The 14,737-nt window shown below is 32.3% G+C and overlaps 1 pseudogene; it reads right to left on the bottom strand.

Moving 5' to 3' along the window:
* The window catches only part of LOC137648128 (neurofilament heavy polypeptide-like), a 152,549-nt pseudogene that overhangs the window by 48,063 nt on the left and 89,749 nt on the right, over positions 1 to 14,737 (bottom strand).

Here is a 14,737-nt window from a genome sequence, read left to right as displayed (position 1 = left end):
ATCTTTTAGAATGGCTAGTGACATGAAAATATATCTCGTTTTCCTACTGGCTTGGCTGGGGTCAGCCAGATTTTAAGTGGGTCCAATTAATAATAGACACGAGGATTTGTGGAAACGCTCTAAGCTGCTTTAGCTTTTAGGAGGTAAAGACTCACTACCTTGGCTCCTCAAGAGTCAAGTCGATTCTCTTGAAAAGTCCGGGTCTGAATCCAACTTTAACACTTGGGTTGAGTACTGAGCAGTATCTTCATCACAGAAGTTGGAAATAAAAGGAATAGTATGAACAGCAAATCTGGATACCATTCGACCTATGGCTGCTAGGGAGCCATCAGGGTCTTTCTGAATCTTGATCTCTTCTTCTGACTGTTGAATAATCGGAGACGGAAAAAAAGGGTGGAGATATTGGATGGCATTTTCAAACTTCGCTGACAGTCTGCGACTGCGAGAATTTAGAAAATTTCTTATCCTACTGCATGGCCAACAAGACTAGTCATGCTGAGAAACTAGGTCTTTCCACCATGTAAGGATGTAGGGATAGCCTAAAACCCTACACCATAACTCTCTCAATTGAGTGATTGCTCAAACAATGTTCCTGCCTGAAAGAACGTTGTACAGATATAATGCATCTTCTTATAATTATTATTATTATTATTGCTTGCTAAGCTACAATCCTAGTTTGAAAACCAGAATGCTATAAGCCCAGTGGCTCCAACAGGGAAAATAGCCTAGTGAGGAAAGGAAACAAGGAAATAAGAGAAGTAATTAAGAATCAAAATTAAATATTTTAAAAACAGTAACACCACCAAATTAAATATTTCATATATAAACTATAAAAACTTTAACAAAACAAGAAGAGAAACAAGACAGAATAGGGTGCCCGAGTGTACTCTCAAGCAAGAGAAATCTTACCAAAGACAGTGGAAGGCCATGGTACAGAGGCTATGGCATTACCCATGACTAGAGAACAGTGGTTTGATTATTGGAGTGTCCTTCTCCTAGAAGAGCTGATTACCATAGCTAAAGAGTCTCTTCTACCCTTACCAAGAGGAAAGCAGCCACTGAACAATTACAGTGCAGTAGTTAACCCCTGGAGAGAAGAATTGTTTGAAAATCTCAGTGTTGTCAGGTGTATGAGGACAGAGGAGGATATGTAAAGAATAGGCCAGACTATTCGGGGTATGTGTAAGAAAAGGGAAAATGAACCGTAACCAGAGAGAAAGATCCAATGTAGTACCGTATGGCCAGTCAAAGGACCCATTAACTCTACAGTAGTTGTATCTCAACGGGTGGCTGGTGCCCTGGTCAACCTACTACCTATACTAACAAGAGTGCAACTGCTCGAGAAGGGTTTGTGAACAGGCCCCCTTCGTAAATTTGGTCTCAGATGGGAGTGTCATCAGAAATTATAGCTAATAAATGCTTTATCAAACCCTAGCAAAAAAGCACTGCAAGCATTCCTCACGTTATATCCTCAACCTCTGTGAATGGTAGATTCTCAGCAAAGAGAAGTACTGTACTCACAATGGGGTTTGTTCTGTAACTACTATAGGAAGGGAAATATTGTTTGTAAACCAATAGAACTTCAGGAGTGATCATTGGGAGGGCAGCCATGTGGAAATAGAATTCTCGTTGATGGGAGAAGTCTCTGAAGGATTTGCCTGTCAACCCAGAAAGCAGTGAAGGAGCAGCTGTGTCTACTGTTGCCAAGATTGTTTTATATAACAGATTGCAGAGTTGTTGATGAGCACCAGAGTGAGTATAGGAATGTGATATCTGGTGTTCTTGGTCCACTACTTTTGGCCTACAAAACAAGCTTTTGGCATATGTAGATGATGCAACTCTCCTTGTGTTAATTCCTTCTCCTGAATGTAGATCTGGGGTTGCTGAATCCCCTAATAGAGACCTAGCTAAAATTAGTGTATGGTGCAAATTATGGGGCATGAAGTTGTAAAAACGTCGAGGACGGTGGCTCCTCATCTGAATCTCAGCATTGATGTTTTTTTTAACTCTATATGACTTAATATTTTTGGTGTGATTCTTCATAGCAAATTTACTTTTGAGAAACATATTCAGTCAGTCTCTTTTCTTTTTCAATTGCGCCAAAAATTAGCTTATTGCAAAAATCTTTCTAAGATATTCAGTGATCAATATATTCTGAAGAAGTGTTTTAATTCTCAAGTATTGTTCTCTTGTTAGGCTTTCAGCTGCTGAATCTCACCTTAATTTCTTGGACAGCAACTTACGTTTTATTAAATTTCTATGTTCCTGATCTAGATATTAATCTCTGGCACCGTCATTCACTTGGTTCGTTATGCATGTCGCATTAGAGTTTTCATAATTCTTACAATCCTTTGCATTCACATGTTCCCGGACAGTACAGTACCATCTTGTTTGTAATACAAGGTATGCAGTTAATTCTAATAGTCATGCATTCTCCAACATGAGGCTCAATACTACACTGTATTCTAGAAGTCTTATTCCAGCTGTGACCAAGTAGTGGAATGATCTTCTTAATCAGGTAGTTGATTCGATGGAACTTCAAAGTTCAAAATGGCAACTGATGATTTTATGTCAAACAGGCTGACAACAGTATCATAATATAGTTAATTAGGAAAGATCTATTCTAATGTTGTTACAGTTTTTAAAATGTTATTCTAATTTTTCATTACATGCATAACGAACTAATTGAACAACGGTGCCCAAGATTAGTATTACCGACAAGTGCCGCTTAAAAGTGCTCAAAAGACTAAACACTTGGGAAGTGGTACCCAGCCTGAAGGACTGGGCTTTGAATTGGTAACTACTTTCCCAGAAACAAAATTGGAGGAAACAATCTAGAGGACTGAGGGAATTAAACCAAGGGTACATGTCCTTCAAGTCCACAGGCATGGAGTGGTCATCATTCTTATGATGACCACATAGCAGTAGTGAGTATGAATTGTTTTCGTGGAACCAAGCATGAAAAACGAAGACCAGTCTCAAATTTCCTGTAGACTATTCCAATCGTAACAGTGAACTGCAGTAGTCCGCAAACCTTCTCGGCAGCCTTCATTCCTGCCAGTAAGGAGCCATTTTGGTAGAACACAAGCAAAATCGGCAAGCAAATATAGAATGTATCGCTACCCCTACAAACCAGAATGTATTTTCTCATAGAAGATGCAGGAAGTCACTAAATTTCTAATCCTTACTGACTTTCCTCCCATCCATGGTTGGCCAAGGCACCAGCCACCCATTGCGATAATACTGCTAGAGCTATTGGGTCCTTGACTTGCCAGATAGCACTACATCGGATCCCTCTCTCGTTACAGGTCATTTTTCCTTTGCCTACACATAAAACAGTCTGGTCTATTCTTTACATATTCTCCTCTTTCCTCACGCTCCAGACAAACTACTTCTTCGCTCAAGGGGTTAATTACTGCCCTGTCGTAGTTCAGTGGCTAGTTTTCTCTTGATAAGGGTAGAAGGCTCTTTTGCTATGGTAAGCAGCTCTAAGAAAAACTCCAAATCAAACCATTGTTCTCTAGTCTTGGGTAGTGCCAGAGTCTCTGTACCATGGTCTTCCACTGTATTGGGTTATAGTTTTCTTGCTTGCAGGTAGTAGCTTACCTAGTAATAATAATAATAACACCTATCAATTGGTCTTAAAAGATTAATCATCCAAAAAGAGGAAAAAGATAATCAGTGGCCTTTTTTTCCAAACCAAAGTGTGCTCTAAATCCCATGAAAGTGTGGATCTACTGTCAAAGCTAAGAGAAGAGGGTGCAGAAGAGGTGAGGGAGTCACTATTAGTTTTTCTTCTATAGATGGTGTGCAATGACATTTCATACCAAGTTAACATGCCGTCGTCGTCACTACTAAATACTAGCAACAGGAACAAAGTGTGTATCAACATATTACAGAAATTGTCAGTCAGCTAAAGTTATCGGGAAAGCTGTAAAACCCTTCATCTTCTTTAAATTCCCTAAGGCACAGCAAACTGCTAACCAAAAACTAGAAGAAAAATTAAAACAGCCAGTTGACAGCGCCTGATATATACTTGCTTTCTTCAGGGGTTTAAAATGACTACTCAGTGGACTGCCTGAAGGAGGGCTTCCCTGCCACCTACCAGTAATTCCTTACTCCTAGTTATAAACTTTAACAGCTGAAATTCCAGCCAAGGTGAAAGCATACTCCTACTAAAGGACAAGGGTATGTATTAGTTTAATAAATAACATCAGTTGTAGTACCTGAGACAGATAGATCAAATCTCTGATGCTGGAGTATAGAATTAATCATTAATCTACATCCCTTAATGACTGAAATTAAGTTTTTCATAAAAAAAGGCCACAAAGATTAAACAATACTACCATAACTAGTTCTAGTCATTGATACACAAGAGTGGCACCACTCAAAATAATAATCCTGTCTTTGATAAGAAATAATGGTAGACTATCTTTTATAAAATATGATATAGAGGGCAGCGAAAACCCTTTGTTTCTGAGAAAACTAAGGGTGGTCTCCAGGTGGTTAAATGTAACACGGATGGCTTTGGTTGAATCATCCTTGAAATTGGTTGTCTAAGCACATGGTTTTGCACAACAATTGACGGGTAGATGGGCAGGGATTCCTCCTCACGCCACCTGACATTAGCCAACTGTCTTGTTAACAATTCAATAAAAGTTTCAGCTCCACTGAAGGTATATCCAAATTTCAAAATGAAAAAAAAAATTGTACATGTGTAAGAAAATCATATTTAGGAGTTGGTATTATTGTACATTAGTAGACAGGGGATAGTCATGGACTCTTCATTGGAAAATGGATATTCTGAACGTGTTTCACAACAAAAGGTAAGGGTTGTGGTTGAAGTACACTGGGTACATTCTATGTATTCAAGCCATACTGTTTATGTAACTGGTAAATAATATTTTCTTTAATTTACCAAATATTTAAATATTGTATTATAGAAAATATATTTTGATATACAAAAGTATATTTTCTGCTATAATCTCTCAAAAACAATTGTTTGGAGAACTTTTCAAGGTAACAACTATAAATATTCAACTATTAATTACCGTGATTCAGTAGTTTTCTAAAACTTTTATGAAATTCTACGAATACATGGATTAGCAAACAAAACGGAAAATAGAGGAACGCCAGTAATAACATGTACCAAAAGAATTTCTGATCCTTATACAAATTTAAGACTGCAATCAAGATCTGATAGAGAAACAGCATCTAATTGGCAGACAAAGCTTCTACCTTTAATTATACTCTTTTTGTGTTAAATTCAGCATTTTAGCGTATTATAAAATTAATTTCCTGGAGAATCAACTTTCTAAGAATAAATTTCCCGGAGAATAAACTTTTCTACGAACAAATTTCCTGAAGAATTAATTTTTCTATAAATAAATTTCCCATAGAATAAACTAATGAATAAATTTCCTGGAGAATCAACTTTTTTTGTGAATAAATTCCTTGAGAATCAACATTTCAATTAATAAATTTCTGTGAGAATCAACTCTTCTATGAATAAATTTCCTGGAGAATCAAATTTTCTTTGAATAAATTTCCTGGAGAATCAAATTTTCTTTGAATAAATTTTCTAGAGAATCAACTTTTCTATGAATAAATTTCCTGGTGAATCAACTTTTCTATGAATAAATTTCCTGAAGAATCAACTTTTCTATGAATAAATTCCTGGAGAATCAACTTTTCTATGAATAAATTTCCCGGAGAATCAACTTTTCTATGAATAAATTTCCCGGAGAATAAACTTTTCTATGAATAAATTTCCTGGAGAATTAACTTTTCTAAGAAAAAAATTTCCTGGAGAATCAAATTTTCTTTGAATAAATTTTCTAGAGAATCAACTTTTCTATGAATAAATATCCTGAAGAATCAACTTTTTATGAAATTTCCTGGAGAATCAACTTTTCTACGAATAAATTTCCTGAAGAATCAACTTTTCAATGAATAAATTCCTGGAGAATAAATTTTCTATGAATAAATTTCCTGGAGAATCAACTTTTTCTATGAATAAATTTCCCGGAGAATCAACTTTTCTATGAATAAATTTCCTGGAGAATCAACTTTTCTATGAATAAATTTTCTAGAGAATCAACTTTTCTATGAATGAATTTCCTGGAGAATCAACCTTTTTATGAATGAATTTCCAGGAGAATCAAATTTTCTTTGAATAAATTTTCTAGAGAATCAACTTTTCTATGAATAAATTTCCTGAAGAATCAACTTTTCTATGAATAAATTTCCTGAAGAATCAACTTTTCAATGAATAAATTTCCCGGAGAATCAACTTTTCTAGGAATAAAATTTCCTGGAGAATTAACTTTTTTTTTTAATAAATTTCCTGAAGAATCAACTTTTCTATGAATAAATTTCCTGAAGAATCAACTTTTCTATGAATAAATTTCCTGGAGAATCAACCTTTTTATGAATGAATTTCCAGGAGAATCAAATTTTCTTTGAATAAATTTTCTAGAGAATCAACTTTTCTATGAATAAATTCCTGGAGAATCAACTTTTCTTTGAATAAATTACCTGAAGAATCAACTTTTCTATGAATAAATTTCCTGAAGAATCAACTTTTCTATGAATAAATTTCCCGGAGAATCAACTTTTCTAGGAATAAAATTTCCTGGAGAATCAACTTTTCTATGAATAAATTTCCTGAAGAATCAACTTTTCTATGAATAAATTACCTGAAGAATCAACTTTTATATGAATAAATTCGTGAAGAATCAACTTTTATATGAATAAATTTGTGAAGAATCAACTTTTCTATGAATAAATTTCCCGGGGAATAAACTTTTTTTTTAATAAATTTCCTGAAGAATCAACTTTTCTATGAATAAATTTCCTGAAGAATCAACTTTTCTATGAATAAATTTCCTGAAGAATCAACTTTTCTATGAATAAATTTCCTGAAGAATCAACTTTTCTATGAATAAATTACCTGAAGAATCAACTTTTATATGAATAAATTCCTGGAGAATCAACTTTTCTATGAATAAATTTCCTGAAGAATCAACTTTTCTATGAATAAATTACCTGAAGAATCAACTTTTATATGAATAAATTCCTGGAGAATCAACTTTTCTATGAATAAATTTCCTGAAGAATCAACTTTTCTATGAATAAATTCCTGGAGAATCAACTTTTCTATGAATAAATTTCCTGAAGAATCAACTTTTCTATGAATAAATTTCCTGAAGAATCAACTTTTCTATGAATAAATTTCCTGAAGAATCAACTTTTCTATGAATAAATTTCCTGAAGAATCAACTTTTCTATGAATAAATTACCTGAAGAATCAACTTTTATATGAATAAATTCCTGGAGAATCAACTTTTCTATGAATAAATTTCCTGAAGAATCAACTTTTCTATGAATAAATTTCCTGAAGAATCAACTTTTCTATGAATAAATTTCCTGAAGAATCAACTTTTCTATGAATAAATTTCCTGAAGAATCAACTTTTCTATGAATAAATTTCCTGAAGAATCAACTTTTCTATGAATAAATTTCCTGAAGAATCAACTTTTCTATGAATAAATTACCTGAAGAATCAACTTTTATATGAATAAATTCCTGAAGAATCAACTTTTCTATGAATAAATTTCCCGGAGAATCAACTTTTCTATGAATAAAATTTCGTGGAGAATTAACTTTTCTATGAATAAATTTCCTGGAGAATAAAAATTTTTATGAATAAATTTCATGAAGAATCAACTTTTCTATGTATAAATTTCCTGGAGAATCAAGTTTTCTATGAATATATTTCCTGAGGAATCTAACTTTTCTATTAATAAATTCCTGGAGAATCAAATTTTCTATGAATAAATTTCCAGGAGAATCAACTTTTCTTTCAATAAATTTCCTGGAGAATCAACTTTTCTATGAATAAACTTCCTAGAGAATCAACTTTTCTATGAATAAATTTCCTGAGGAATCTATCTTTTCTACGAATAAATTCCTGGAGAATCAAATTTTATATGAATAAATTTCCAGGAGAATCAACTTTTCTATGAATAAACTTCCTAGAGAATCAACTTTTCTATGAATAAATTTCCTGAGGAATCTAACTTTTCTATGAATAAATTCCTGGAGAATAAAATTTTCTATCAATAAATTTCCAGGAGATTCAACTTTTCTATGAATAAACTTACTGAAATAAACTTTTCTATGAATAAATTTCCCGAAGCAACTTTTCTACGAATTACTCAAAAAAACATTTCACAAATATGCATGCCAATTGCAAATAAAACGAAAAATTTGCAAAAAAAAAAAAGAAAATTACTTAAAATTATTGAGGTTAAGAATAATGCCACAAAATCACAAATCATCAACAATCAATCTTAATGTAAAAAAAATACTGGACTTCAGACCTTAAAAATAAAGATTTTCTGGCATAAACACTCTTTCCAAAATTGAAATGAACAAAAATCTAATGCTAATGATCAGATGATTTGTGATACTGTGGAGACTAAGAAAATTCTTTTAGCAATTTATTTCAATAATTGTTTTTACACTAAATAACATTTACAAACACTTTAATTATTCATTTAATATGAAATCAACAAGCCTTATACTTGGGATATTCTTATCTATTCTTGTCAGTTATGGAAAGAGCTGATTATGCCATACATGACAATACATTAACAAATATTTAAATGGACAATATGCTTGGACATTACATAGCAACACCCTTTATTCTGAGTTACTAAACCCAAAAACCCATTGACAATTTAAAATTAATTTTAATGGCATTAATCTGAACCTTGACTACACCTTACAAGAACCATATCAACAAAATATTAGTCACAATAAATTCTAAACATATCCTCCTGATCAAGATAATTATAAACACTCACCTTTACAAACTTTAAAAAATTACTTGGTGATAATGCAATAGTTAAATAAATAATAGGATAAATTACAATGATATCAAAATTCCTGAAGGTTGCTACTATTAACTAATCTTATACATTGGACACAGTGCTTTTCTTTTCAAATTAAGGATAGTATTTATAGTACTGTACTTCAGATGGAATCCTCTTTTATAAATTTTAAAATCTATTGATAGCAAATGTGGATGAAATGTTAACTTCCAAAAATATACCAATTATCACCTTCAAAAACTACAAAATATTATCAAGAACATACTGTATCCATTGCATTTAAACAAATAAATAAAATGAAGAGTTGAGCCCAATATATTTACACCCCCAAAAAATGTTGATTGCAGCGCTTGAAAACTTAATTCTTTACTATTCAACACTAAACATGGGGGCTTTCATTTCACTAATTACAAGGAAAGGAAAATTAGCAGAATCCTAATAAAACTTCACATCAACAAATAATGCCAGAACATGTTTCGATATAATAAATTTTTATAGAGACAAAAATTACATCCAAAGTACCAGTTGTTTAAAACAGCGTGTTACAAAAAAGAATGAGACTTACAACACTAAAATTGAGAATTTCAAATTCAATAGCTGTAACCTCTTTTTGCATCATCCTTATGAAAACTTATTCTTAATAAAAGAAAAAAAATTTATCAGAGATAGACCTAAACAGTGGTGATATCAGACACCAGACCTAAATTACCCTCACTCCAGTAAAAAAAAGAATTTAAAAACTTATTAATTTTCGAAGTGAATACAGTCAACACAAGTCATCCCCTGAACACTTGTGATTACTCGGTACTCCTAATGACCATGAAAAAAGATGAATAATGAATTTAAAGTATTGCCAACCAACGGCAGTGAGATGCTAAAACAACCTTAGCTTCATAAACCCTCATTGGTAAAGATATTTCATATTTCTAACATATTTTTGGCTTTAGGAAAGCTATACACTAAAAAGTTTTAGAGTTGTAAAAAATGGCTAAAATACCAAGTGTCAACAAGACTTATCACCTTTATGAGTTCAGCTTCAAATAATAACTAAAATTTCATATTACAGCATATTTCTTTGGAATTTTTTCACACTGCAATGCCCATAAACTAAGAAAGAAAGATACTTCTGACTAAACCAAAATTTCAAGTTTTTACTATCACAAGTTGTCCTATTTTTTTTTCTTTGATGATAATTCAGTGCACAATGGAATTCATTATAAACTTGCGTTAGATTCTACCTTTATCGTATGACAATTATCTGGGGCTCTCAAATAAACAGCCCCTTATCTGACAGTCCCAAAAATACAAGTTGAGGTGGGGGAATTAAGCTGGGAACTAGTCACAAAAAGTCATTTATTGGGAATGCTTTCCCGTAAAAACAAATCCCCTCAAGACATTTTCTGTACTGAATGAGATTATTGTAAACTATAAAATTCAACATCTTAAGCATTAAAAACTTTCTATCATTAGACTGGATAAATACTGTATGCCAAGCATAACATTGTTGGTAAAGGTATAAAGAAAATAACTATTGTAGCCTATACCAAAGGCAAACAAGCAGTCATGAGATAATATACTACTTCTACCTAACTATTCTTGTCCTGAAACTTCAAAAGCAGTTGCAAATATTATACTTACCATTATCTGTTTTTTTGGCATACCTCAAGATTATCTTTAAAATGTTAATTATTTTCATAAAAATGTGAAAACCATCCAACATATCTACGTACACATTCATTATTGCTCTTAAGACTATTTTATACTATTTGAAGGTCTTTGGAAACGTATGGATCAATTTCTACGCTCTACAATCCATTTACATCTATGAACGTGATGAAAATATGAAGAATCTCAGAAACAAATGAAGAATAACTACTTACAGAAATTAGGAATTACATAGTTTTTTTGTTTTTTTTTTAAAACCAAACTTTGGTTTCACATAAATACTTTAACCAAAACGGCTGACAACTGTTCAACTGTGAAAAAATTTATACTATACAGCCAAACTACATAAAGAACAATATATAATAAAACTATCGAAAAACATCAGTATTCTTAAGTTTGTTTCTGTTTGTACAACGTACTGTACCACTGTAAGGGAATAATGCTTATGGCATGTTAAACTGTAAATGGACACAAAGATCTTTACATCAACTCTTCTGTTCCCGCTACATTGCTTTCAACCTTTGTCTTTTTATTAGTTCCCTCTGATCTCCCACCATGTAGCTGTCAAACTTTTGAAATTTACCTTCCTCATGTACTCGATTTTTTACTTGAAAACAAATCATTCATACATGCCCTGTAAAAACATCCCTCAAGTGATCTTCAACTACTTTATAATATATATGCTATAGTATGAGTTATGAACATTTCTTATGTTTTAGAATTTCATTTATGTAAGCATGCTGAACTATATTACCCTTATTGTAAATTTTTAATACCATGTAATTCATTCCTCATAAAAAAATACTAATTGCTGAAAGTTTACTTATTTAGCACACGAGTGATACCAATAGGTTGCATACAGACAAAAGTCAGATTGTTGTGGTATAATCTCATTTTGTGGGTTGACTAGTCTAACGAATACTGACCTACCAAAAAGAAAAAAAAAATTAAAGCTAAAATTGTTTGGGGTAAAACTATACCCCAGCCAATAAAACTAGGACCAAATACAGGTTCAATAATTAACGTGGTATTTTCAACAATATTTTGAAGTAACTATGAAAGGGCCTACTTTCCAAAAATGACAACATGAAAACTAAGCCAGATCTGAAAACTAAAAACCGGACACAACAAAATACTAAAATACAGGAAGACTCAAGAAAATTGGAAAATTCCCTAACACTAAAAAAAATTCAGCCAATATTGTTGTTAATAAAAAAAAAAACTGGAATAATTACAGGATCTCTAAACAATTTAACAAAGCCTGTCAATTAACTAAGCAGTATTTAAATAACTCACCATAATATCTCGAATATGTCAAGGCATCATTTACATTATGGTAAGACAAAATTTCTAAATAACATACCCCTATATCTTGTGAATTACTCGCTCAAATCTCTACAGTGCAGCTGTTGGTTAAGCCAATAGCAAAACCACAGGACATTAATCTAAAATAAAAATTTACTCTCTTTTTATCCTGTTATCAGATACACAAACGAAAGAAGTTCCAAAACCAAACCAAAATAAATTCATTGTGACCCACTGCTCCAACCTCAAGAATCCTAAGGATTGTTGGCGTGATTTTCGGGATAAGGTTGCTTTGCTTATGCATCCAAAAATTTAAACGCTTTCTAAACCTTGATCCTGAACAACTAAAATATTGTGCTTAAATGTCCAAACATATGTGAGTTTTGTGAATTTATTAGCCACGAAATTAATTCTTGAAATTCAACTAAAGTATTAAAATTCAAAACGATGATGAATGTGATAAAAAATGACGAATCACAGACACAAATAAAAATAACTACTTCAAAGATTAGGAATCACATCACGTATTTTTTTTCCTCACAAACCAATCTTTGGCAACATTTAACCAAGCCGGCAGACAACTGATAAATTGTAAAAGAAAATGTTTATATTATGTAGACAAACTGCATAAGAGATCAAAATAAAATAAAATTCTATCACAATGTCCAAATTTCAAGTAGCAGGGGCATTGAGCCACCATCGAAGTTCTCTGCAAGAAGCATTATCATCAGACAGGAGAATTCAACTAAATGCCAACTTTTGGTATAATGTTGGGCATTTCATAATGACTTAAGTACAGTATAATCTTGAGAGGAAGACAATAATGAAAGCGACCTCTGTTCCGCAGAAGTGGCTTAAAATTAGATTGGGTCGATGGGTAATAGCATTTTGAAATTCAGAAAAAATGTTTTAGCAAAGAAAATACAACCATAAGCAACAGTTTAAAACATCAAGTAGATATAGATCAAAGATATAAGGAAACTGAAAGAGAACTGATGGACCATAGAGAAAATATCTTTGTTATATTTTTCTGAAATAAAACTATCATTGAGAAAAAAAAAATTACTATTCCTAAAATTACCTACATTACATATCACTTAAATCCTATACGAAAAATTACCTATATCACTGTGACATTTGCTACACACACACACACACCAAAAAAAAAAAAAAAAAAAAAAAAAAAAAAAATCATAAATCTATTTCACTTTATTAAACAATTTCCCCTAATTTCCACGAAAAATTAGATAAACAATGTTAACATAAGATAAATATATCCCCCTAAGTTCTCGGTCATTAACGCCCTTCAACTTTGACTTCTATTGATATTATATACTGTATACCAAAAAAATTATTTGTTAAAGGTGAAAGGCACTAAAAGGACAGAATAACAGTTAAAGAATACAGTATATCTTTCAGAATTCAACTGAACAAATTAAAACAAATTCAATATCTAGAACTAGGCTTAAGTTTCATCTTTGATATAATTGTGGTTATCTGTTTTCAACTAATGCTGGAAGATGGATCTCTGTCAAAGTGAAAATGGTAGTTGGACTAATTTTCAAATCCTAAATAGCATAACATGCTACAGGGATTTTACATATCTCAACCCTTCCAATAAACATTCATCTATCATAAAAAACCCCTACATTAATAATAACAAAACTATCTAGCTTTGGTTTTATCTTTTCTTGAATGGAAATTTCAAGTAAAGCTTTTCCCGACTCTTCTCTGGATTCCTAGCCTTTGTTACTCCTACTCCCTTATAAGATTTCTCCCTAGTCCTAGTCAGCTCTGCTTTCTTTGGAGTAATAGTTTGTTTGGAATTCATAGCTTTCCCCACACTTTTGGAATTGATTACGGATTCCTCTTTTTCAGATTTTGCAAAAAGTACTTTTCTCTTTTTTTCCAAAGGTTCCACCTCCTTACCCTCTTCCGCTTTGGCTTTCCTCTTCTTTGGCGATTCAGTCTTTGCTGTCTTAGGAGTCTTTGCTGCCTTGGGTGTTGTCATCTTCGGAGTCCCTGCGTTGATCATTCCCTTAGGCTGGGAGAACATGAAATCTTCTACATTGACTGTAATGTTGTTTTTTAGGCAGTAATTACGTACATCGACTTTGCTGCGGAGCTTTTTACCACCAGGGCTGGAAAAATAAAAGGTTCATGATAAAATTTCTTTTCAAATTTAATAGCCAAACCTAGATTTTTTTTTATTTCTACTGTATATTCACCTGATGTTCATATTGCTTCTTCTCCAGAAGCTAGTTTTATCAACATTTATCCACAAAATTAAAAAAAATCTTCCCATTTCCTTTCAAAAGATACATGCACACCCACTTCCCCAACCGGAGACAATTTGGCAATTAAATATAAGTAGCAAATTAGGAGTTAAATATATTTCAGTTTTGAAGTCGCATGTATTCCCTCTTCCTTTACATCAAAAGGAATCAGGGAAAGTAGGCATGTATATGAACACCAGGTGAGTATAGAAATAAAAAGAAACTATTATCAAAATTGTTTATTTTTATGAACCTTTCCTGATCTTCATATTACCAACTTCCAAACCCTGAAGCAGCTGGAATGCCAGTGAAGGAGAGATAGGTCAACAAATATTTGAAAGGTATAGCACAATTAGAATTCAAGATTCAATAGGTCTATAATATAATGGGAAGATATAAAAATCAAGTTCTTCATATGTCTCCAGATGGTTTTCTAACAATATTTGGAATAACAGACTTAATTTTGTTAAAAATTTTTAGCAAGCCACAGCAGCAGCTACTATAGGATCTAGTGGCCAATAATCTCAATAAGTAAGTCAGGATTTCTCAAGATAATGTCCCTTAAACACTAAACAGGTACATTATTGAACTGCC

Source organism: Palaemon carinicauda, chromosome 1, assembly GCF_036898095.1.
Source record: "Palaemon carinicauda isolate YSFRI2023 chromosome 1, ASM3689809v2, whole genome shotgun sequence".
Lineage (NCBI taxonomy): Eukaryota > Metazoa > Arthropoda > Malacostraca > Decapoda > Palaemonidae > Palaemon > Palaemon carinicauda.
This window is presented reverse-complemented; position numbering and strand designations above follow the sequence as displayed.